Raw genomic sequence first — 25,724 nt, forward strand, 5'->3', positions numbered from 1 at the left:
TGTCACTGTGCAAGGCAGGACAATATGAGGTAAGGTGAAGGCAAAAATCCCATTTAAGTGGACTGCAAATCCACTGCTTTGCACAGTAAGTAGGTTCAATGTAATGAACTACGTAACTGATCATGCAACCAAGCAGCCTTATTCAAGCTTGAGTCCAAGTTACATGTGCTGTGCATTAGTACAACAACAAAGTGACAGACCCATTTCCTGGGAAGCAAGCAAAGTTGTGACTGACGCATGTCGTAAACTTGCTTGAAAGAGTATGCTTTGGTTTTGTAGGTGAACAAAGATATGCAACAAATGCTTCTTTACCTTAGCATTACTTCATCCTTCGTACTGCAGCTTGGGTTTTCAGAGAAAACAAAGTTTTCCAGACAAAGGGCAGGAAAGAACAAAACTGTTTACTGAACCTCAACAGCTCTATGGGATGGTTTGTGCTTTATTTTGCTGGTGTTTGCTACTGATATTTATCTGTCATGTATGTGGTTTTGTTTTTTGTTGGGTTTTTTTTTTTTATTTTATAAATTTAATCCCTCCACTTAAAACACTTTATCTTTGGAAGGAACAGCGCTTACTTTACTTACACTTTGGACTCTCAGATCTGGCTTTCAACTCTCCATTTGCTCACAGGTTAATGATATGCACACATATCTTTAAATCACAAGGAACCTATTCCAAATTTTAATGGCTTAATGTCATCCCATCCCAGCAGAGTGAGAACTCTTATTACTTCCACTTCACAGATGGAAACAAATGCATTGACTTATTCAGGAGATGCTGCAAACTGGCACTGGCAGCAGGTTGCATTAAAAGGTCATGCTAAAAACTGCAGTATTAAGGAAAAGGCGCATATCCTTTTCAAAACACCAGCAAAATGGGCTGAGGAAAGAGGGGGGAGGTGGAGTGTGGACAACTGGAAGCTGCTGCCAGTTCAGTTACCAGCACTGAATTTCAGTCAATACCCTCATAACTACTCTATTTAATATTCTTGCAAGCTTTCCAGTGCGCTGGCATGAGCCATCCAGCAAAAAACCTAAACCCAGTCACCAAACCACAGTAAACCAAAACACACATTAATGCACAGTAACAGAGTTAAGTTTCAAGCATCACCAAAAATCGTTTATTTTAAAAAGTCTTCCTTTGCACATCATTTAATGCCAGTACTCAACTGACTTTAACAGGGAAGTGAGGTATTTTAAACCTCTAGAAGAACTGAAAAGTAATTGCTGATAATTCTGTTTTCTCATAATAATACTGATGCTGATGTCATTGAAAACTTATTCAGTAGAAAACCCCAGCAGTTTCTGATCAACTCAGTACTTTCAGGGCAATGCTATCTTTCAGATTTGCTAACGACAGATTTTACTCCTGACCCTTGTCCCCTGATGTTTGTGAAATGACCCTGATCATATCGGTTATCTCCCTAGTCCTGGCAAATCATCCCAGGTTCAGTTTGTTTTAACACTGCATTTCTCTCACCTTCCACTTTGGGTACACTGTCCTTATGCCACCCCAAGGAGCAACTGAGGAATTATGAGGGATTCTTGGGGAGAGCAGAGATAAAACAGGAGGATAAAGGCAAGAAACTATTTGTCTGCAATACTGTTAGTGGAGAAAATGCTTAAAGAGGTAACCTTGTGGGGAGCATGCCCTGTCCAATAGTAAAAAAATCCTCCATGTAGCTGCTTTGTAAAATCTCAAAGTATAAAACACTTCTTTGATGCCAAATTCATGATCTGCACCATACTGGAAAGCATTTCTTCTGACATTTCTGTAGACTTGATGTTCTTTCACTTTCACCCTTCTGCTTTTCAGGAGAGCCCCAGGAATAGACTTGCTCAGATTGATAAAACTGGAGAGTAGAAAACACTGACTTGGATTGCCACAATGGAAACTACAATACGGAATACAGGGTGTATATTGTGCCCACAGCTATTCTTTCTAAGTAATTCTAGGCTGAACATTTGAGGATATAAAGGAAGCATTTTGTGCCCACTGTAATATGAGTTAAGAATAGAAATAACGAAGAATGTAATTAATCCGGTTTCCTAATGTTTCCTATTGGTTTTATCCGGTTAGTTTCCCTTTAGTTTTAGCAGTAAAGTTTTAATTTGTGTATTTTGGTCAGTGGAGAACTAAAAGGTGGACTGCATTTATAAACTGCTAAATGCTATCATCAAAATCTTCTGCAAGACGAGGACTATTACCTTGAAGCAATTTCTGCAGGTCAAATCTTGCCCTTCCAAGTGAAACAGAATTAAGGACAACCAAAGCAGAAAGACTAGAGGATAAGAGATAATTTATAAAAGAGCTTATTCAGGGACCTGAAGTGATACAAAAAGCTCTCAGCCCTTCAGCAGAAGCCCCTAATTACCAGTGAAAGCTTGGGTTTCTCAGGCAATTTGGAGACAGCTGCTGACCCTCTCAGCCTAATGCCTACCCTCCACTGGCCATGCCTTTCCCTCTGGATCTGGGCACACCTTCGAGGACCAGGGTGCTGCTGATGGCAAGGCCAATAGGATCACCATTGATTTCCATGCAAAATTCTCTGTATACATTAGCAGGTGGAGCTCACTAAACAACTTTCTCCCATTTTTTCACATCTTATCTGAGCCATTATCCTAAATAGACAGAGCTCCAAATATCACTGTCCTGTGGGAAGGTTGCATATCATGCTCTGCCTTTCCTACCTATCCACTTACAGCTACTATGTAGTCCCTTTAGGAGGTGGATCACATCCAGGAGGCATGTGCATGGTTTCTCCCCAGTTACCATGCTTCAGATAGAAATGGCTTTCCAGTTTACAGTTACTGTTTCTCTTAAGGTGGCCACATTAAACAGCTAGGACATTCCTTCTCTTCTTTCTGCAAGGTCAACCCATAGCTATAGCAGTGTCTAGGGGATAAAGCACAGTGGCTCTAGACTCTGCTCTGCAAAAGTAAATCCATGAAAGATTATTTACGTGAAGTCTGTGCTTAAGAGCATCTGAGACCCAGGGTATTCTATAATACCCAGATTTCACTGAAGGTGGAAAAGTCACCACTTACATGTACTAGGGGTTGCTTTCAGTGCTCTTCTTGCTGGGAAAAACTTGGCTCATCTTATTTCACATCATGCACACAAAGGCAGCCTTCATACCCTTGAGCTACTCACCCAGTAACTGAGGATTCGATCATTTTTAAACAATCTCAGAGGAGCTTTAATTAAAACCCATTTCTGGCCTATAAAATAGGTGAGAGCGACTGCAACAGTGGCTTCAGACTTGCAGATACATGGAACTGTGGAAAAAACATGTTTATCAGTGCACCTCGCAGGGGAACACCATATACACTGCCAGGCAAATGCTGACCTCAGTTTGCTAGGAGACTTTCATTTACCTTACCACAGATTTAGACCAGAACAGGTAACAATCTCAGCTCCTTGACTTGCCTTCCTTCTTGGACTGAACACATGAATCCAGCAAGCAGGCTTGAAACATCTGGATGGCTCTCCACCCACAGCCCCTGTTAGCCTAATAAACCCCTTTCCCTCCTTCTAAGCACAAGCTGGAGCCTGCAGAAAGCAGTAAAGCATCACTGCAGCGCTTGGTGACCCTGAACAACCTCAGCAGGTGCACTGCTCTAGCAGAAAACACTAATGTTGCTTTGCCACTATTAATATACCAGCAGTGTGAATGGCATAGGCATGTTTGTTTGCATGGGGAGTATAAACTGTGGAACTCCCAGGTTTGCAGCTTCTGGGGGGACAGCCTTGTCAGAGGACCACAGGCACTTGGGCTTATTAAGAAGTGAAGCCCTGGGGTCAGGCAGTCAGAGAGAGGTGTGTGAGGACAGATCCAGCACATCGTACTGCTGACGGCCTCAATGCTCCGGTAACCAAGAAGGTTCACATATCAGGGAAGAAAATAAATTAATTGTGCTTCCTCCAGACTGCCTGGCTGGAGTCCTCACTCTGCCAGGGGGATGTCCAGCCTTTGCATGGCCAAGCTGCTCACTCTTTGCACTATTAAGTACAAGGCAGGAGCTGTTTGTTGTTTCAGGGTTTTGAATTCAAAATGGCAAGTCAAATTGATTTCCTGGAAAGTGAGGAGAAGTACAGCTAAGCAGTCCCTCTACTCATCATCAGGTCTACACTGACTATAGCAAAGACCCTGCAGGGCTAACAGCCATGGGCTGGCATGCCACAACAACTGCATTTTTCCCCTGGATAGCTCTGCAGCCATGCAGAGCAGAAAAAAAATAAAAATCTGTTTTTGTAGCAAGCAAAAAAGAACACAGATCCTGAACTTGTTGACAGAAATCAGGTTACCTGCAGAAGGCACAAAACCACATCTTCTTTCAGCTCTTATCCTGACCACAGCCACCATTTCCACACCACATAGGATAAGAAAAGGGGAGAGATGATGAAAGTAAAGCCCTCTATGCTCATTTATCTCAGGACCTCCCAGTTTTGCACACAGGTAAGGGAAAATGTGCCCCTGAAACCTCTCCCTCATCACTGGAAGATCTCTAGAAGGTGAAAAAGGTATCAGTTCAAATTTTCCTGTGATCCTATCAGCCCATGCTTTCATTGATCAGACTCTACCATTCCTGCCACATGAATGCCTTCTCTGAGTCGTGCAGAATGAAGACAGAAAACACAAGGCAGGCAGCACAATTTTTTTACCCCCTGGATTCACACAGCTGTGCTATAAACCTGTACCTTCTCTAAATTACTGATGCAAGAGAGAGAGACACAGAAGAAATATTATAGACACCCCACACACCAAGTGTACGGGGATTAGAGTGGAGAAAGCCTGCATCCTCTACAGTCATAGAGAAAACAATGATAAAGCAAACCAGAAAGAAAAAAACACCACTGCTGACAGCTTAAGGGAAGGACGACTAGCTTTTTATTGCCCCAAAGGGGTCATGCCTGGGCATAGTGAAACCAGGGCCATTAGCAACAGAGAATAGATGTAGGAAGTGTTACCACCCATGACATCCTTTGCAGCCACCAGGGAGTCCAGACCTCACACAGGGGTAATATTTTTTACTGCAAAGTGTACTGGTGAAGAGGGTGTTCCCACAGTCCTGCCCATTCCTCCCCCTCCCTTTGCAAAGGAATAGTTCACAGCACTTCAGGCAAAGAAAGCAAGAAGCAACCTCAATCATAACCTCCCACTGGTGTCACAAACACAAACGCTATTGGCCCTGACGCAAGAAGTCAATGAAATTAGGCCTCTGTACAGAGAACACACCCTTGGCTGAGGAGACCACCTCTGGACTCTCAGGGCAGTCCCATATACCCCATATCACCTTTTGTGTCCCCTAGCTATGGTCTTTCCCCTTGGGCTCACACTGCTTCTGCTGGCCAGTCAGTACTGGAAACCAGACTGATGCATCTGATGCCTACGTAGGAGATCAGGGAAAACCTCTACTGTCTTCTACTGCAGCAGACCTCATGCAGATTTGCCTCCCTCTCACCCATTTCCCATCCAAAACTTAAGTCCCAAAGCCCAGCAGAAAGCAGATCTATGGATGCAACCACCCTGCTGTATGGAGATTCAACTGCCTAAAAATGTCCCTCTTGTGGCTGTGCAGGCCAAGGCAAGCCTGGGAGGGCACAGCTCAAGCTGCTCAAACTTTTTTTTTCTTTTCTAAGGCACAGATAATGAAAAAAAGAAAAAAAAACAACCTAAAAGCGAACTTGACTTTTATAGATCTTTGGAAAAATAAGAGTAAACAAGGCAGGAACTTGTCGCTGGGGCAGGGCTCCTTGCTTTTCTACCCACAGGCAGCTTGCCCTCCCTCTCCTTCTGCCTTCTCAGCAGGATCTCCCCCAGAGCAGTGTGGTGTGCAGGCCCCAGAGTTACCATCTGACTCTGCATGGCATCCAGCAGCATGTTGATCCACAAGCAGGGGTTATACCCACTTCCCACAAAAAGATCCAGAGTACTACACAGACCAGATGGGCACAAGCAAGACACTAGAGCATCATATTGATGCCTATCAGTCAACCCATCCCCTACACAGAGGAAAGAGAAGATGCTCAAAGTAAGCTGGCTTTTGCAGGCATGACAGCTGTTACACTGCTTTTTGGCAGAAGCTGCAGTTCTTACTGCAGACGTGTCACTTTCCACCCCTTTCCTGAAGCTCCTTTCCCTCACTGACCACCTCCACTGAGCATGCAACTTGGGAAGGCTGATGGCAGCCCCACGGTATCTTAGGACAACTGTACAGCAATTGCTTCCCTGCTGCATATTCCTAATGCTTTCTGCCTACCGGCCTCTTTTCTGGGCCACTTTTAAGGAAGGGCAATGAAAAACATGGAAGTATCTAGAAACACTGGACTGGGATATAGTCTTTAACTGCTCATTAACGGCAGCGCAACAGAAACAGGTAGCACCTGTGGCTCTCCAGCCTTCACCATCCAGCTCACTAAGGCTTACCCCCAGCTTTCCTGAATTGATTAGTTTGAAAAAAATGTTTAGCACAAAACCATTCATTTAATTTAACTATCCACAGTGGCCTTGGAGAACATGCTTCACAGGTCCCATTCTCAGACTCATAATGATCAGCTCAATCCCCTGCAGCCTTAAATCCCTTATTTAACAAGCACCTTTGGATCCCAGTACAATATTGCACAGCTGACAAAGCAGCAATTAAAGAGAAATAGTTTTAAAAGGTAGGGATGGTGAGAGAATAATCAGAAATACAATTGTCAGATCCTTGTGTTAACTAAGGACACCACAGAAGTACGGCTCATCCAGCCTCCTCACCACTTAATGTGAATAAACAGCTTACGAGTGGGAGAGGCTGAAAGGGGAGCAGCCTCCTTCCCTGTCACGGGAGAGAGAATGTGATGATCACCAAGTACCAGAAAAGCTCCCATTTGTGAAACCCGTGAAAGGAAGGAGCTTGCTCCTCCTCCCCACAGCTTCCGAGCAGTGATCGTGAGCTCCCAGCACAATGTCTCTCATCATGCCATCTCATATGCATGTCATCTTCGCAATGCAGAAACACAACTGGGTTAAAAGACAAAAGCTTTCTGATAGCCTGGCTTTTTCAGATGCCTCTGTCTCTGGACATATGACCAAAGCCCTTATGCTTGTGCTTTCTGAAAAGCAGCCCTGAACCTAAACCAGTGCCATCAGGCTTTCCCAGAGCCACACAGACAAGCCTTTGCATCCTCGGAAAACACAGCACGCAGTCCCTGCACCTCAGGGAGGAGAAGGACCTTCAGGGAACAGGGCAGGGTACCACTGCAGAGTGGTTCTTTTTCCACAATGGAAGGTTTCTGCAGTGGTTAGCTGAGTCTGAGGTCTCCAGGCATGGCAGCTCCCCTCCAGCCACTGGCCATCCATGCGCTTCTGCAAGCAAGGGGTTGACAGCCTTGCAAATACAGCAAACCACTGGGAAGGAAGGGCTGACCGACTACTGTTTACACCACTTGCCTAATGGCTGGCGCCACTTGCATTAAAACACTGACCATTAAGTTTGGTCCCTGGCAGGCTGCAGTGAGGCAAGGCTGTATTTTTCAGTTAGCTGAGAAGCAAAATAAACTGCACAGCCTTGACCTTGCACTCCTTTTGCCAATAAAGCTTAACCAGGGAGCAAGAGGAACAAAAACCCAGCACATACAACAGTGTGCATTCTTCTCCCTCCAGCATGAGAGGGGCTGCCTCTTCCCTGCCTCTTCCCTTGCAGAAGTTCTACTGTGTACGTCCACCAACAAGCTCTCAATGGTACAAACAGATGCATGGACATGCACCTACATATATCCATCCACAATATAATGGCCTGTACCTCGCAACTACAAGAGAGCTGCACTGCTGTCCCTAGAGGTTTCCCTATGTAAGAGAGTTTTACAAGGACTGGACATTGGAGAATGGCTTCTGCCAGTTCAGCAAAGCAATTGCTATATTTCATAATCAGCTTTCTTCTCAAAAAATTGGCCTGGAAAAGCCTTTAAATGGCATGTGAAGAATAGTCTTGAGGTAAGTAATCCTTCCAATGAAAAAAATTGAAAAGATGCATATGATGATGGTACAAATGCTGCATGCTAAGTTAGTCCTAAACAGCAAAATCCAGGCTTTCTCAGGAAGGGTTCATGATTGGACTAGACTCTAGATCTGAAGTCTGTAATAGCTTGCCTCTGCATTACTGTGAGTACAAGAGTATGGCAGGCACTTGGCTCAACCCTCCCCATGTTACCGGCCTGTGAATATAGCCCTCCTCTAGGTTGGCATCAACCACCCTAGCTTCTGTAAACAAACTTATCACATGTTTAAAAGTAAAACAGAAGGGAAATGGGCCAGGAAATTATTCAATATAGTTCTGAATGAGCATTTCAAGGGGCAGAGTCCCATAGCTACCACTGCTGGGAACGATCCCCAGCTAACAAAGACATAAAAAGACCCACCCAAGTAGGAGAAGGGCTGCAAAGCTAAGGAACTACAAGAAGCCATGAAAGAAAATACGTTATTAAGGAAAAAGAAAAAAAAAAATCAAAGCAAGAACACCAAAGGGGAAAGAAATAAATCTCTGGGATTAGCAGGCAGAAGTACAGATTTAAGAGATCCATTGTGTGAGTACAGCTTTATAAAAGCTTACAACACAACAACCTTTAAAAATAGCTTTATTTCTATTGCCAAATCACCACCATAACCTGTATCAAATGAAGTTACAATCTGCCAAGGAGCTGAATGCATTGGCTTTAATGTGATTTCATGGTACTCTGTAACTTACAGGTTTAGGACCCTACCACTAAGTGCTAAATTGTCTAGAAAAACATACAGGAGGAAACAACAGTAAACCAACCCTGCAGAGTTACACTGTGCATAATCTTTTACATATAACTGAATGCTATCAGCTGTGACAATAACAGACACATTCAACACCCCAAACTGGCATTGCTGTGCTGGTGCAGAGTACTCAACACTTGAAAAATTGAGTGTTTTGCTTTAGCGGTTTCATATGAGATTACAGCAAACAATCAAGCTCTTTCCTGTGTGCTTTGGGGTGGGGTTACCTTTTTTTCACTGACTTACTGCTTATAAAAGCCAGGAACAGCTATGGATGGCAACGGTTAGGTTACCTCCTATCCCAAACCATCCCTCTAAATCCCCACCCTGCAAAGCTTGCAGGTCCAAAGCACCAGCTACTCCAAACTTCTGGGAGATGAGGTTGGTGAGGCTGTGGTTACATCCCTTGTGCCATAGGCCAAACTCACATTTAAACATGTTTTTAAACCTGGGCCTTTCAGCTTCTTACGAGCAAGGCCTGGCACTGAGAGGGGCACTGACAGGCTGTGGGGTGACCATGGCAGGGCTCCCAAGGTGCTGCCTCATTCCCTGGCATGACTCAACCAGGGAGAATGGCATGGCCAGAAGGCAGCAGCCAGGAAGATGGTTAGCACTGCACTGTGCCAGTCAGCACCACTGAGCAAACCCGGGATGGACATTCATGAGAGACCGCATCCCTGTTGCGAACAAAGGAGACTGAAGTTAGGCATCCATAGGCAGCTGGCATTTGACACACCTAGAGGTTTCAGGAGTTTCTTTTGGTGACAGGGACAATTTCTAAACCATTTTTGGTAAGAAAATCACACTGACAGTCCAGACTAGGGAGATGCCATCAATGGCATTTTCATGTTCTCGTTTCTTTAAGGAAAGAGAAAAGCTCTCTTTTCTTTCAGCTTAGAGGGGTAACTTACACAAAACTAGCATCACACTTTTTATTATTATAGTTTTCTTATGGTGTCTTCAAAGTGCATGGTAACAACCACAGAGGAGAGGACTTATGCTCTGAATAGTCACCTCAAGAAACAGATGAGTGCATAACTTGCATGAAACCAGAATAGATGCCACAAGGAAGGGAACTACCTAGAGAGTGAGCACCCTGCAGTCACCTTTGAAAGGATATGATGCTCTGGGTGTGACTACTGCTGCTGGCAGGGTACAAGTGAGACAGGAAGAGCCACCCCAAAAAAATAGAAAAGAGGAATAATTTTCAATAGTTAGGGAAGAAAAGACCCTGCAGGTCTCATACTGCCGCTCAGTAGGCTGCCAATCTTCAAGCTAAGCCTGCAATCCCAGCAGTGAGGACTGTGGAGCTGAGTCAAGTTTGAACTCACCAGCAGTAAGGTTGTAAGAGCAGATGAGCCTGGTAGCTTTGCCTGTGCGAGTGCTCATCACAAGGCTGTCAATCCCTGCTCAAATGACTGGAGACCAGAACTGAAAGGGATGCTTGTAGGTCAGGTTTAATCCTCAAGAGCCTGTGGGTGGGTGAACAAAGAAGGGGTGGGCTTGTATGTAAAAATAAAAGACCGCAAGACACCTGGTTCTCAGTACTGCTACAAGTCTATTCCTTCCAACACCATTAATAGCATGCCAGACTTCACAGAAACAAAAGCAAGCAGCCAGGCTTTTCCTCCCTCGAACAATAAAATAGAAGAGTCAAACAGAAGCAAAGATGGAATCAATTAGCCCAAGATCTTTTTTGATAAAGGTTACTCAAATAAGCCACATACAGAAGCTTTCCCCATCTACAACATTTCTGCACCATTATTTGTAATAAAATGACACCTCAGCTTCAGAAGGTGCCACACTGGATACTAATAGCACACTTATTATTAGATTTTCCGCATGGTTACATAAGCCTGCAAAAGGGGAAAAATGTAAATGACTCAAGAAGATATTCTTCTTGTGGTTCTCATCAAGTCTTTAGCATCTGAAGATTGAAGATGATCCCTCCCGGCAAGAAACAATCAATTTTTATGCTTCATTAAAAGAGTTCTTTTAGTACTTTTAAGAAAATGCTCAAAGGCAAGTCAAGCGAAGAATATATATATATATATATATATATTTAAATCTAAACATTCTGTGCTAAATTTTACTCTCAGATCTTCCGAATTTTTCTCCTAAAATAAAACAAAGCTATGCATGCAACTTCGTGTTTATTTCTCCCTCGTAATCTAGCTGTGATCTGAGGATATTTCACCCTATCTAAACCCAGCTGCATGAGCGTGCACGAATTTCAAATAAGGACATAATAAGGGCAAACGCAAGGGATGTATGCACACACTCCGGTGACAAAGAGGCAAGAAGACTCCAGCCATAATACAAGGTCATAAATCAACGCCAGTCCAGCTATAATAACTTACCCATGTCAACACACTGGCAGTAGGTGCTCAAGAATCTGTCCAGCTGCGTGACCAAGGGCACATCTCTTCCATTATTCAGAAATGCACAGGTCATAGCAGTGATCTCTTAAGGACGTGATGAGTGTATAATCCCAGAGGACCTTGTCCCTGAAATCAATTGGTGGTATACACTCATCCCAGAAGTACACTTCTGCACTGGGTCTGAGCCTGATGACCTCCCTCTGGAAATATTGTCTAACACAACACTTGCCCAAAGGAATGATGGGCTAGGCCACAGCTATTAACCAAGTTTATATGTTACGAGTTTACAGGTCACTTATCCGTATCACAACACCGCACACAGGAGAAGCAGATGCAGGATGGGTTTCATACACTCTACGGCATTTGCACTTACCTATCAATGAACAAAACACTAATTTAAGAGTCATGTTGTCTCATACTTCACTGCTGTACAAATGGCATATAAATGCTGCTGTTACTGGTGCACAGGGTCTGCTTGCAGCTTAGGTAAGTGAGGTAAATCTAACACAAGTTCAGAAGGCTTGCTGACAAGTAGCTGCAAGCAGGAATCAGTGTTTTTCTTCCTTTAAATGTAAATGGTGTCTAACAAACTTACTTTTTGGAGGACTCAGCGCTCTTGCCTTCATGCATATGGAACAACCCCAAGCCCACGGCAAGCCTCTGGCAGGAGCAGGGAACTAGGTGGACATCACCAACACAGCAGAAGGTTTTGCCACTGCACTACCAGCTCATCCAGCCCATCCCTACATCACTAAGAAAGCGTAACAGCTGGCTCACCTTCTCTCTGCTAAATGTACTGCTTCTGCAACTCACATGAAAATACATACAGTGCCTTATGCGACACTCATTGAATTGCCCAAATGAGGAAAGATTTAGGGTACCGTTATCACTGTCCCTTGATTTTCTGAAAAAAAACAACTGACCAAACAAAAAAAGCCCCAAAACAAAACCTATTGCAAGATTGCTAAGCCTTTGCAGACAGAGTAAGCTGTGGCAAGGATTTTGTAGATCCTGTATCCAGGTTGAGGTACAGGAGGCCAAATTCAACATATTTTTTTCACTTGAACTACAGACAGAAGGAGATATGTTTTACCTCTACACCCCTGGTGAGATGACCTACACTACTGTAGTAAAGCCAGAGTGCATAAGGGTGCTGGAAAGAGCCAACCATTATATTCTGGAGAAGCAAAAGTACTTTTTTAAGTCTTCAAGGAACTTGGGGCTTCTACCTTGTGATCTATTTGCAAGATGACTTTGGGTGCTCTGCGTCCTTGAACCCCCTCATGAATTTCTGTAACTCTATGAATACAGTGTTTTGAACAAAGCCTTTTCTGTCCTGCACCTCTCTAAAAAGGGCTTACTGTAATGACAACAGGTAACTCTGCACAAACATCTGAGTACAGCTGTGTCCCTGCTCAGTTCACCACTGAAAATGGACTTTGTGTGGACCAGTATTTTGAACCTTGTATTCTTAAGTTTGGCTTCTAAATCCATTTTTAGGTACCTAAAAAATTGCTTGATTTTTAGATGGGCTCAGCAGCTGCACCTCCATTTTACTTAAACAGCAGACGCAGTTGTTCAGCACCTTTGAGTATCAGACCAGCTTTATTTAGGTTCCTAACTTCAGGCACCTGTAGAAGAGCAAAGTCAAGTGAGATTTGTATCCTTTTCCAAGTGTCACGCTTTTTATATATGCAAGCGATAAAGCTGCTGTATTAGAGAACACAAAACCCTACACAGTGTACTTGGAGCCACTTGTCCCACGATATCCCACATCTAAGTAATTCGATTCAAGTGTAAATGAGACACATTGCAATTTCATGATTATTTACTATATTTGTTTAGTACAATCACCTTGCAAAAAGCTGTTAAGCACTTTATTTGCAAGAGCTGCAAAAACTGCCCCTAGGAATGTGGATACAATGTGTAACATTTTATTTTTTTTTGGAAACAGGGAAAAAATCTGTATAGGAAAACAAACAAACCCCCCCAGGAAAACATCCTTGGAAACCTGGAAGAGGTGTGATTCTTTTGAAAATGCAGCTCTCAAACCAGAAGGAAAAATGCTTGCTTGCTCTTCATACAGGTGGAAGCTACCCACATTCACGGGGGTACAGGAAGCGAAACAAGATGAAAAGGGACTAGTGTGAAATGTCTTGACTAACTTAATGTACCTAGATTGAATTTGTAAGCAGGTTATTATATTAATTATTTACAGTCTTGTCTTAAGAGGGTGCAGATTTTTGTGTGTGTGTGCACATTGAGATTTTTTTTACACATTTATAACTGCTGATACAAAGAGTTTTGTTCTGTGCCTCGGAAGAAATGATCTGATTCTGCCTTCATTTACACTGATCTAACTCTTAAATCCAACAGTTACATTGCTGTAAAATTACTATTATCAAGGGGAAGAACATTCTAAAATTATCCCTTCAGCAGAGAGCACGAAGCCTGAAACTCTCAGTGCTTTCAACACCATTTTATCGGGACTGTGATCTCGGCACGGCTGGTAATGCAGCCAGCCGAAGCCATGAAAGGGAGCTTTGTGCCGGGCTATACACGAGGCCATGTAAGACTTCCAGCTTTTTGACTGGCTGACGGGGATGTTGCTCTTAGTAACACAGCAAGAATGATTAAGTTCAATAATAATAAAAAAAGGCATTTAGAAAGACAACATTGGAATCAAGCTCCACTTCTATGAAAGCTGCTATAATGCATGCAAGCAAAAAATACCATGTTGTCAATGAAAAGCCAAGTGCTCAAATATTTTAGATGCTCAACTAGTAAGGACATTCAGAGATTTGTTTATAATGGGAGAAACCTGAACCGCCTCTGATCCAGAACGAATGCAGTGTGATCTCTCTGGTGAACCACACACAAACTTGTAACTGGATCTCCAGCGTATGACCCTGCGAAAGGTAAGATAGTAGCTCAACTACTCTCACTGTTGTTGTGATGTTTGCCTTCGAGATCTTGTTCTGACTTCTGCTGGTAGCTCACTCCCATCGGTGGAGGCTGGCCAGTGAACAGGAGATCTTCCCTAGGGAGCCGCCTTCCTTCAGAAGGCTCCAGCAGACACATCCCAGACAGGATGCCAGGGAGTGGAGAGACAGCTGCACTGAACTAACCCTATCTCTGATGACCCCATGTCCTACTTCTTCCTCTTCAGGGCTGTTTTAGAGGACCTAGGCTTAGAAACTGGATGTTTCCTGGGAAGTTAGAGGTGGAAGGGGGCATTCCTGCCAGCCAGCTGAAAACCAAAGAGGCAGCTCCTTCACAGCGTGCTCCCATGGCACAAGGAATGGGTTAGGACCAACATTTCTGTTGCATGTTGCTGACTTTCCCATCACAGACTCTTGCACCAGGTGAGAACTGCACTCAACATCTAACCTGGAACCATGCACATCTACACATTACACCACAGCAAAAATTTCACTAACAAATGTGCTGGTTGCAGAAGGACCCAAACCTATCAGCTTATCTTTTCTCAAGAGGATTAAGAATGAACATCACATAACTGATGTTTTACTCTTCTGTCAAAAAGTATGACTCACCATGGGCAGGTGGTGAGCACCCTACACCACCACTGGTACACAGCAGGGCTTCCTTACTCCTTTGGGCTGAGCTGACAAACAAGTAGTTCTCACCCTGCTACTTCCACTCTGCTTCTCCATGCAAGACCAAGCATGGCATAGTCAGTCCTGGCTTTCTCCTGGCTCCTGCCTGCTCTTCAAAACAGGCAGGTAGCTGCCCTGCCACAGGAAGTGAAGACAAAGATGCTGGTCCCAAAGAAATAGTGAAGATTCAATGCTCCCAGTGCTCCCTTAGCCCATGGGGATGGCTTTTAAATGTTCTGCTTCCACACTTCACCTCTCCGTGACACCTTAATGCAGTTCAACTTAGATTTTTGGCTGGGTAACCCCTTTTGGATCCTTGGGACTTTTCCCCTTTATCTGTATTCCTAATCCATGTGCCTGTTCCTTAGCACTGATATAGCTACCCACAAATACACACTCAAATTGTATACACAAAGAAATGCAGATTGGATCAGCTTTACTGCAAGCCCCACAGAGACAAGCCCAGCTAGTCTCTTCCAGCGCTATAAAGTTTGCAGAGCTGCTTTAAATATCTCTCTTCTTCAGAACACAGATTGGCTTGGCGAGGTGGTATATACACATTACTCTGTATACTGTGTATGTGTGAACATATGTTTGATAGCTAGATCGCTCTATTCCAATACATAAAACCGCGTATACACTTGTTCTTTTAAAACCTCACTGCTGCTGCCTTTAGCAGAGGTTCCCTCCAGGAATTTCAAGCCCCTCTGCCCTTCTCACCTCCGGGAAGGCTTTTCTCCAGCCATCAGCAGGACTTTGCAGCTGGCTCCAGAGCAGAGAGCAACGATGCTGCGAGCATCAGCCAGAGGGGGCTGTGAGAGTGTGTTGTGAGATCCAACAGCCTTCAAGGGCTCAGGCTGCCGACTGTGCTAGAGGCTTTTTCTCGCTTGCGTAAATCATTTCTTGAAATAATAATGCTTAAAATAGTTCATCAAGTCTCCAGGTTTCTCACTTTTTGATGCACACAGAATTAGGCAGCAGGGAGTGAAGATGTACATCTGCACACCGGTTGCCTATTAGGGCCAGATACCTGTGTCTGAGGCTGTACACAAAATGCAGTCAGATTCTGAAGCTACCAAACTCAAAGGGACAGTGCCGTACATTTGTTCACCAAATCACCATCACCTACAGTTTGTTAGCGAGGTCTCTGTCATTCAGTGTTTTCTTATCCAGCTAGATGTTAACAGTAAAGGGCCAGACTTCTTGGGATAATGCATTTGATGGTGATAAAAATGTTTCCATGGAGCTTTTACAGCAAAACAAAAATTGCTGCCCTTTATCTGATGTGCACACATTTCATACTTGCAATATGTCTAAAGTGATTTTATGACTAAATCCTGGGAAAAATGCAAAGAATGCTTGGCTAGAAGCATACTTTTCCAGTAAAAACACAACATGGCTTATTAACTGCGGCACTTGGAAGAGGCTATTCAACATGAAGCGAGTTTTTTTTTTTAGCTCAAGACCGAAAACATGTGTTCAGATATACGTTTTCTTTGGCTCCAGGCACCAATTTGACTGACTACATTAGCAGGGTCTCCAAGCCCTTTTAGCGTACACTAGCTTCAGTACAAATGAAGTGGTATTCTATTAAACATGCCAGGGTACTGCCGCTGAAAGCAAGGTTAAAACCTCCTGACTTTTTCAGAATATATTAAGCGGAAAATAATGGAAACAAAAAGCTGCATTAGGTACCTCGTTAAGATTTTTGTAGCTGCTGATCAGCAACCTTGTTATGGCAACAGTTTTCAAAGTCACTGCAAGAAATGTTAATTGTGGCGATGGTGGGGTGGGGACGATGCACAATGAACTGCGGGAGCAGTACTATTAGTGTTACCGTGAGAACAGATTATGCCATTTCCATTCTATCTTTGAATTCTGGTGGGTGTAGGGTGATGTGACTCTGAATGATGTCAGATTACCCAGCCTACATTTTTCTTGGAAAGAAGCTCCTTCCTCCACTTCTCTAGCAGGAGGGCTTATAAATACTGCGCTTAGGAAATCTCAGCTTCATCAGGCTCTGAAACGATCCCCACGCTATCTGGGATTTCTTTAATCGGACAACTGGAAGGCGTACGTTTCTTGAATACCTGGAAACACCAGAATATGCTCTCTTAGGCTTGTGAAATGGTGAGAACCGATAACAAGGGGTGGTTTTCTGGACTAATCCCCAGGAAACAGGACTTCACTCTCCCCAGTGTGGGCTGCAATCCAGCCGATCTTGGGCACATTTGTAAGTGGGTCACAATGTCATTCCTCTTCTCTCCCATTAAAATACTAATTGTAAAAGCTTTTGTCTCTAATCTGCAGCTAACAAACTGGCAACTCTGCACAAAGGGGAAGAGTGCAACTCAGTCCAACATGCCTAAAGGGTACACTATCTCCGTATCATGCATGGATTTGCACACCTTTACTTCCCACTCCCTTCCCAGGTCTATCACAAAAAGCCAGGAAGTGGAGGGGTGCAGTGGGGCCAGCCCAGCACACCAGCCAGGGTTGCATATGCATCATCAGGCATTAACCCTTGGCTGTGCAGCACCCAGCCATCTCCCAAGATGCACCATTAAATATAAAAAGAGCAAGCAAATTTTCACCCTCCCTGTGCCAGCACACACACACACACACACACACAGAGGCTGCAGCCTGAGTAGCCAAACTATGAGAATTACTCAGTTTACATTTGAGACATATATTTATCTTTACAAAGATAAAAGATCTTAAACCCCAGTCAGGGGGAACAGATTCTCCCTTCTCTCAATCCTTAGGTGTTTTTCCCAACAATGCAGACAGCTCATGCCAGCACTGGCTCTGCTCAACCAGATGATTTTTTTTCCTTTCCTATCAGGAGGCTGCAGACCGTGCATCTGTGCAAGAATAGATTAGGACAGATATTTTTATTACCCCTTTTTGTTGTGCTGTCACGAGTGCGGAGGCAGAGAGATGCTGGTCTGGTACAGTCAACCACAATATACCCAGAGCCTGACATTTCTCCCCACTGTGGCAGCGCATATGAGGGTGGGCATGTTCCTTGCTCTCCACCTTCTGTATCAGGGAGCAACTCCAGTAACACACTCAAGCCAGTATTAACCATCTGGCAACAGACCGAAAGCATCGAGCCCACAAAGAAAACAAACATCAAACTCTGCTTATTTCCACTGCTGATGAATTCAAGCAGGACAGAGGCAGGGTGAATTACAAAGATTATCTCTTTTCATGTGAAAACCACTTGCACAACACTACTTTCCTCTTCATATCGCATCAAGCAAACTCCCAGTGATACTAAAAGGGGCATGGAGATCTGCTAATGCCAGACCTACGAGATGGTGCCTATATTAATCATTTCACCTCCAGCTTTTTAAGTGCTTGAAAAAGACCTCTCTCACAATGAAAAACGAAACTGCACATGCCATGTTCAGACGCATTTGTTTGTTTGTTTTGTGGAAATAAATGCACAAACTCAATTATTCTTTTTCCTACAGAAAAATACAATACAGTGTTCTTTTCCTCCTTGGGTTAAGACAAAAAAAAGAAAAAAATACCTCCACATTCAAAATTCATAATTTTAAACCCTTTTTAAATGTCTTTCAAACACGCACTGAAGCTTTAAAAATCAATTCTGAAACTTGTTGAAAAAAGGAAAAGAAAAAGTAATTTTCAGGTTCGACAACTCTTCCTGCACACATACACCCTTACATAAGCACTCATGTGCAAACTTTCCTATTAGAAAAGTCAGGCATACACGGAAACAAGTCTGTCCCCAGGTATGCACAGAAATCCCAGCCACACTGCTGGAAGATGAAGAGATGGAGCAGCCTTCAGTATATTGCTGTGCCAGGAAACACAGAACTCCTCTGCTCTTCTCACAAATCTGAATATTTAAATGTGAGGGGAAAGTAAGAGTAACACCATCTTCTTTGAGGCAACTCTGCTGGTACAAGTGCGTTAATGCTGGCTATAGATGTGTTAAAGTGTATGCGTGTAAAAGGCAAAGACTTTTTATGATACACTGAAACATGCATTTTTATTTACCACAAGACCAGTGAGCAGAGGTTTCCCTCTGCTGAATAATTTCACCCCTGCCTCTCACCCCTCTGCTTCTTACATTTCTGCTTGCTTCTCCTATAACCTTTTGGTGCCTACTCTTTACTCCTGAAATACAGTTACTGCTGAAGCATTTACATCTCATCCAAGATGCTTGTCTCACACTTGGTACACCTGATGAGTCCTAAAGGGAGCTGCTGCCATGTAAGGCTGATTCGTTCTACACTTAGTGCCACCTCATCTGTATCAGTGTCCCATTTACCTTTACAGTTACAACCCAGACTTGCTGATACGCTGTCCGCAAATGTCAGGCTCTGAGTTGTCTGTTGCTCACTTCCTCTGCCTCTTAAATCTGCAAGGGAATCTCTAAGACAATATTCTGCTGACCTAGTGCAATTTTTCTGGTGCTTCTTAATTTTTGTGTGCTTACCCTGATCTGTAAAACAGCACTTTGCACATTATGGTTTGTTAGTGAAACATGCATTTTTTTCTCCAAGTATCTTTCTTGCTGCTTTATTCCTCTCTATTTTGAGCAACTTTCAGCTGAGAACAATGTCAGACTGACAGCTCTGAAGACCAAGGTATTTCAGGGAGAGAAGCAAAGCACAATTCCTTTCTTTTATCAAAAGCTAAAGGCAAGCCCTCTGTCTTCTTTGCTGTACTCTAAGAAACTGCACCCTCTTTCAGTCTGCCTTAATCACTGAAAAGTCCCTGTTCACCAAACCAATGTGCTGGGCAGGTACGTGACCAAACTTGTCAACACAAATCCATTTGAAAGATCAGGACTCAAATCCCCAAATCCCCAACCGAGAGGGATGAGTTATACTGATGTAGGGGTTGCTCTCCACTGCTATACAGTCCCATATCTCTGCAGATGATGAACAGAGACAGTCTCAGACAATGTGCCTGTGCAGGAAGACTTCAGCAGAAAGCTGCAGGGAGTCTCAAAATACAACCTCCTGTTGCTGGAGGCTGTATTGGAGGGCCAAGTGAAGGCTTTCCAGCTGTCAGTCCAAGCAGTTGCAGCAGCAGAAGGTCCCTGGCTGAATCGTGCCCACACAGTCAAAATGGCCGGTAAGAGTTGAGCACCTTGTCTCTCACTCTCCCCCTGGGAAAAGGAGGGGAAGCCTCTTCATTTAGCCCTTGAAGAGAAAAAAAATGGGATCTTGTACTTCCAGTTCTGCTGTCAGCAGTGCTGAATGCTAAAATCCTCATCTGATTTCTTAGGGAGAAGAAGGTGGCACTAAAGGAGGAAGAAGGGCAGCAGTAACAGGAAGCTACCACCCAGAAACCCTTCAATCCCACTCTTAGCACTTAAATGACTTCTCCACCTAAGACACTATTTTCACTGAACAAATGAAAGTATTGCCATACCCTAAAACATTCACTAGCTCAGAAATTATCAGGCTGGCTTCTGAAGAGAAATTTAAGTGTGTGTCACAGAAATGTTGTACCCTGCCCTCTGTAATGGCTGCTGAAGAAGGCAGCGCTGCAGTTGAGTCATTAGGTTAAAATTAGTTTACCATGGGATGGGAGAGACAGGCATTTCATAGATTATTCTGTTTTGGTTTAGCCCCAGCAGCAACTAAGCACCACATAGTCACTTCCTCACTCCACCCCAGTGGGATGGGGGAGAGAACTAGAAGGATAAAAGTGAGGAAACTTGTGGGTTAAGATAAAGACAGTTTAATAGGTAAAGCAGAAGCTGTGTGCACAAGCAAAGCAATCCAAATAATTCATTCACTGCTTCCCATCATGTGGCAGGTGTTCAGCCATCTCCAGGAAAGCCGGGTTCCATCATACCTAACAGCTACTTAGGAAGACAAACACCATCACTCTGAATGTTCTCCCTTCCTTCTTCTCCACCCAGCTTCATATGCTGAGCATGACACCATACGGTATGGAATATCCCTTTGCTTAGTTGGGGTCAGCTGTCCTGGCTGTGTCACCTCCCAGCTGCTTGTGCATCCACAGCCTGCTCACTGGTGGGGTGGTGTGAGGAGCAGAAAAGGCCTTGGCTCTGCGCAAGTACTGTTCAGCAGTAACAAGAACATCCCTGTTATCAACACTGTTTTCAGTACAAATGCAAAACATCTCCCCATACCAGCTACTTTGAAAAAAATTATCCTAGCCAAAGCCAACACAATTCTTTTGAGATCTAACTGTAAGGACAAATAGGCCTGTTTAAAAACTACCTTAGAATCTGAGCCTAGCAGGACTACTTACAGAAAACCACAAATAGTATCAGGAGGATCATATTTTCTGTTGAATTCTACAAGGCTTAGCACGAAGACATCTGTCTCTGTCCTTCTTCACCACTGCTGCAACTCACCTGCTTCCTGACTGTATTATAAATTTAGAAAAACCAAAGAACACCTCACAAACATAGCTAACAAACAAAAAAAACCTGCTACTTTTCTCTGAGATCTGGAACACAAGACTTTAGCTCAAAAGGTTCCCAACCCTTTCTGAACTATTTTTGTTTTCTACAGGCACACGCTTAGGCAGATACAATGCTGTCTGAGAGATGACCCCAACTGCTCCTTTGAAAAAGCCTTACAAACAATGAAAACAACAAAAGCATATTAGCAAGCAGAAGCATAGTTCTTTATTTGCAGGCATTACCCAGTGTCAATAAACACTGATAAAAAAGTGAGTATATCAGGCAACTAAAGCCCAGTGTATTATTATGTGACAAAATAAACCTTTAAAACCTCGATTTTCAGGCCAAAACCTATTTTGGGACTGTTGAAAGCAGCCAACCAGCCAGCAGCCGACTAAGATGTGCACAGTGACCAACTGCTACATTGGTTCACCAACATCCATCACATAAATTGATTAAATACAGTCTGCATTAATCATTTAATATAGGAGAACTAAAGCCATTGTAATAGAATATAGTTTGCAGGATCAATACTTTCTGCTACGGAAATAAACATTTTGACAAGACCTTGACATATATTTCTCTCCAGTACCTCATCCATGTTCTGCTACTTAGGTGAGAGAGGGAAATAGTTAACATTGGTTTTCAGAGACTCTGAAATCTGTACAAAACCCAGCTGTGACATCTAAACCTGTATGAAGCCACACAAATCCTCTTCCCCACTTAGGGGGCTCTTGGAGAGAGAAAACAGTACTGAAACACCAGGCAGCTACAGATGTAGGATGCTGCCAGCCTGCTCTGCACGCCACAGTGGAGTTCTGCATTGGGAACACCATGCAGGAGCATGGTCCCACTCTCCCACCATTCTCAACACAAAATATCTGAGGATGCAACCCATGCAAGCTTCAGGTGAACAGCATCTCAGCATTGGACTTTTCTCTCTAAAATTTCATAGCATGGACTTAACCTGAAAGAACTGAAAGGAAGGAGGCAATGAGTTTATGTCCTTAGATTATGCAAGAGCAGCAAAGAGAATACAGGATCAGCAATCCAAAGCTCCACCACCACCAAAAAAAAAAACCCCAAAAGAGACATAAATGTGGAGACCAAGCCCCTACATGAAAAGTGGAATTTAAGAACTTATGACTTGCTTGGCTACAGCAGAAAAGTGAATGAGTGAAACAGGCCTATTCTGCTCCGTCATTCTCACCCGTAATGGCTGTACAAAGCTTGCCAACAGCTCTTTCTCAGCCTTTGAGAACAGCCCGACCAGCCTGTTCCAAGTGAAGTATAAAAAAGTTTATCACTAGGTAGTTTTACAGTAAAGCAACTTCTGCTCTTTTTTGTTACCCTTTAATCTGTGTTGGTTTTAAATAGGTACTAGAAGCAGGGACAGTTACAGGGCAGAAAGCTGAACACAGAGGGATTTTTGTGTTTCCACAAGGAAATCCCTATTCAAATGCATGCTAAAATACAGCACTCTTAGAAATCCCCCTGCGATTTCCAGCCATTGTCAGTGTTGGTACCACCCACAGATAACAGAGGGAGGAAAGGGGGGATGCCTCAAAGGTGATGTTCGGACCCCACCCCTACACAGGACCTTTCCTGTGTCATATTCATGAGCTCTGCCTTTCTTCAGTCTAGTTCAAATGGCTCGAGTGATGTGGCTTCCACCCCTTCCCACCAGGGACTATTCCACAATCTAATCAAATTTACTAGCTGGAAGTTTTTCTGGACTTCAGCCTGCATTTTCTGCACTGACTTTTACCCCATTACTCCTAGCCATACTGCTTGGACCACCCAAAACAATTCTCCAGAGTTGGACATTTATACTCCTTCGGTGCAGGACTGGTAGTTTTAACATCACCCTGTTTCTTCCCTCACTTTATCTCTCATTCAGACAAACCACATGTATTTAATTCTTAATCCTTCTTCTCTTTCTAGGCCATTAATCACTTTTGTTGCAGCTGTCTGAATTCCCTGCAATTTGCCAAAGTCCTTCTGCTAATGAAAGACCCACATGCATATGAACTTTGTATCTCCTAAAGCTTTGTCTGATAAAAGACACGGACTAATACACATGCACACAGAAACACAGCAGACGTTTTCCAAATTTGTTCTTTTTATAGAAAGAGCTTAGTTTCTTTCAGGCAGGAAGCAAAAGGCATTTGTCTTTTTAAGTCCCTTAACAGAGGTGGAAAAGTAACACACTGTACTTTTTTTTTTTCAGATAAGAAACTGCCTGACTCCCAACTGTTTTCCACAATTGCTCATTCTGCCTTGCAAAAGCAGTGTATTTATCAATGCATTCATCTTCCAGGAAGAGTGCTTTAAGGAAGCCCATGTGGAAACTTCATGTTCTAGTTTTCAGAAACTGTTTGACTCACCTTCAGAAACAGATCAGTGAGCTGCTTAACAGTACCCTATACCTGCCTCTCTCTCTCTTCTGCCTCCTTTTTGTTATAAAAGCTGGTAGGGATGCAGATATGAACAGAGAACCCAAATTCGGCATTCCCCTTCCTTAGGATCTTAGGATTAGGAAGTTCCTTAGAACTTCACGTTGCTGATGAGAAATAAAATAATGTAGAGAAGGGAAAATCTCTTTTAGGGTCCAGGGTAAAACTCCTGCCACCCTGATGCGGAAGTACATGTTCGCTCCACCAGAAACTGTGCTGATATTGATCTCTGTGCAGCTACTACCTTCTCCCAAAATGGGCTTTTAAATATAATATATACTTTAATATGTTGAATCCTGAACACTTTTAAGGTGATTCAGTAACTACCAACCATTGCGGAAGATTGACTTCCTAGCTTTAGTTTGGTGCCAGATATATAATAAAGAGCTTGATTTTGCAGACAGATAAGTACATGTGACTTCAAGTTCTACTTAACTGGAACAAGAATAGAAAAAAACAAAGGAAAAGAGCATATACAACATCCAAATGCACTTTAAACTGAACACTCATTCACTGAAAGGCAGGGCAGAGGGAGAAAAGTCTTTGCAGGTTGATGCCACTTACCTATAGGCAACTTCTGTCCTCTACCAAGACAACTATGGGTATCTAGCACTAGAAGTCATTTTATTCCTTGCAAATGTTTAGGATATTTTTATAGCAATAGAGTTGCAAACAACAAAAAAACCCATGTTCAAATAGCCACTGAAAACCTGACTGTTTCCCTTTCCTAGTCTTAATCTGTATGCTTACACTATCCAACACGCGTTTTTATTCAGAAGTTAAATAAGTCACCCAAAACTCTTCTTTACTCTCTCTTTTCATACAAACAAAACATGTACATACAAATATCCTGAGCATAAAGAGAAAGTCTTAAAGTCATTATGACATTATTTGTACCCTGAAGCGAGTCATAATTTGTATGCACCCTGCCAAGTTCTTTCTGTCAAAGCTAAAGTAATTATTAGGAAGTATGAAAGCAGGTGTCACTTCTGGCAAGTTGTAAGATGGCTTTATATTCTCAGTTGCAATGGGATAAAAATGATCCCTAAAAAGAGCATAGCAGGCTATTACTTTACATCCAGTATATATGTGAAACATAACAGTTGTCGCCTGTATTTTTTTTTCTTCTTTGGTATTTTAATTAAAGATTCAAACTCCTAAAAGACAAAACCTAAAAATATGTGCAAAATCAATCCCATTTTGCATAATTTCTATTTAGTTTCATAACCAACTGTCAAGCCATCTGACCCTCATTTGCATGTGCTATAAGGCAGCCAGCCGAGCTCGCTTCCACCGCAGTGAGACACATACTCTGTCCCTGCTCACTCCCACGTATGAACCTCCAGCTTCTTGGACCAATCTCTGCTACAGCATTTCAGGACAGAGGGGACAGTGATTGTTATGATTACAGGACCCAAACTTTTCCAATTTGGGTGCCGAAATTTAAACGCCTAACTCCATCTTTAGGCATCTGAATTAGCTGCTAGCATTTCAAAGGTGCCAGGCACCCAGCATCTCCTACTTGTTTCTGTTCAACTTGCCAAAAAGAACACCTGCTTTTAATTAATTCATTGAGAGCTGGAGGTACGCAGGACCTTTGAAAGCCATCCCACTGAGTTCAGTCCCTAAATATAAATCCAGGTGCCTACCTCTAGGCAGTAAACTTTAAAAATGCTGAAAAAGAAAAATATAGCCTTATTAAATAAATATTAGAAAAAAAACTTGCAGATATACTCAAGGCCTTTGGAGTCTTTTTCCATACTTGACGTATGACGTGATGTGAAAGAAAGCAGATCTGATTTTGTTGTAAAGTAGCATTTCATGCTGTAACTGGAGTACATACATTACTAATAATTAACATAATTATAATAAGGGCAGGCATTCAGGGAAACTTTCTTCAAAAGCTGCTCCTCTTCCTTGGGTAAGTAACCAAGCAAACCAACCCCCAAAAGTGGTTGTATTTATGCTAAGAGTTTAGGGAAATTGCAAATTTACTAGTGTATTTATTATGCAAGTTTATTTTATTTTTTTCTTTCATTCAGCCAGACACCCACATTCTTG

The 25,724-nt window shown here is 43.0% G+C and overlaps 1 protein-coding gene across 21 annotated transcripts in view; it reads right to left on the reverse strand.

Moving 5' to 3' along the window:
* ATXN1 (ataxin 1) overlaps positions 1-25,724 on the reverse strand; it is a 224,250-nt gene that overhangs the window by 37,392 nt on the left and 161,134 nt on the right. Inside the window, exon 2 of one of the 21 annotated variants that reach the window (XM_061346456.1) lies at positions 10,117-10,257. The exons of the other annotated variants lie outside the window; for them this stretch is intronic. The gene's annotated coding sequence lies outside the window, so the exon portion shown is untranslated. The remainder of the gene's footprint in view (positions 1-10,116; positions 10,258-25,724) is intronic. 21 annotated transcript variants of the gene reach the window in all.

Source organism: Neopsephotus bourkii, unplaced genomic scaffold (genome assembly GCF_033783945.1).
Source record: "Neopsephotus bourkii isolate Nb327-2 ecotype Australia unplaced genomic scaffold, CSIRO-AGI_Nbou_v1 NB_272, whole genome shotgun sequence".
In the NCBI taxonomy this organism is placed as follows: Eukaryota; Metazoa; Chordata; class Aves; order Psittaciformes; family Psittacidae; genus Neopsephotus; species Neopsephotus bourkii.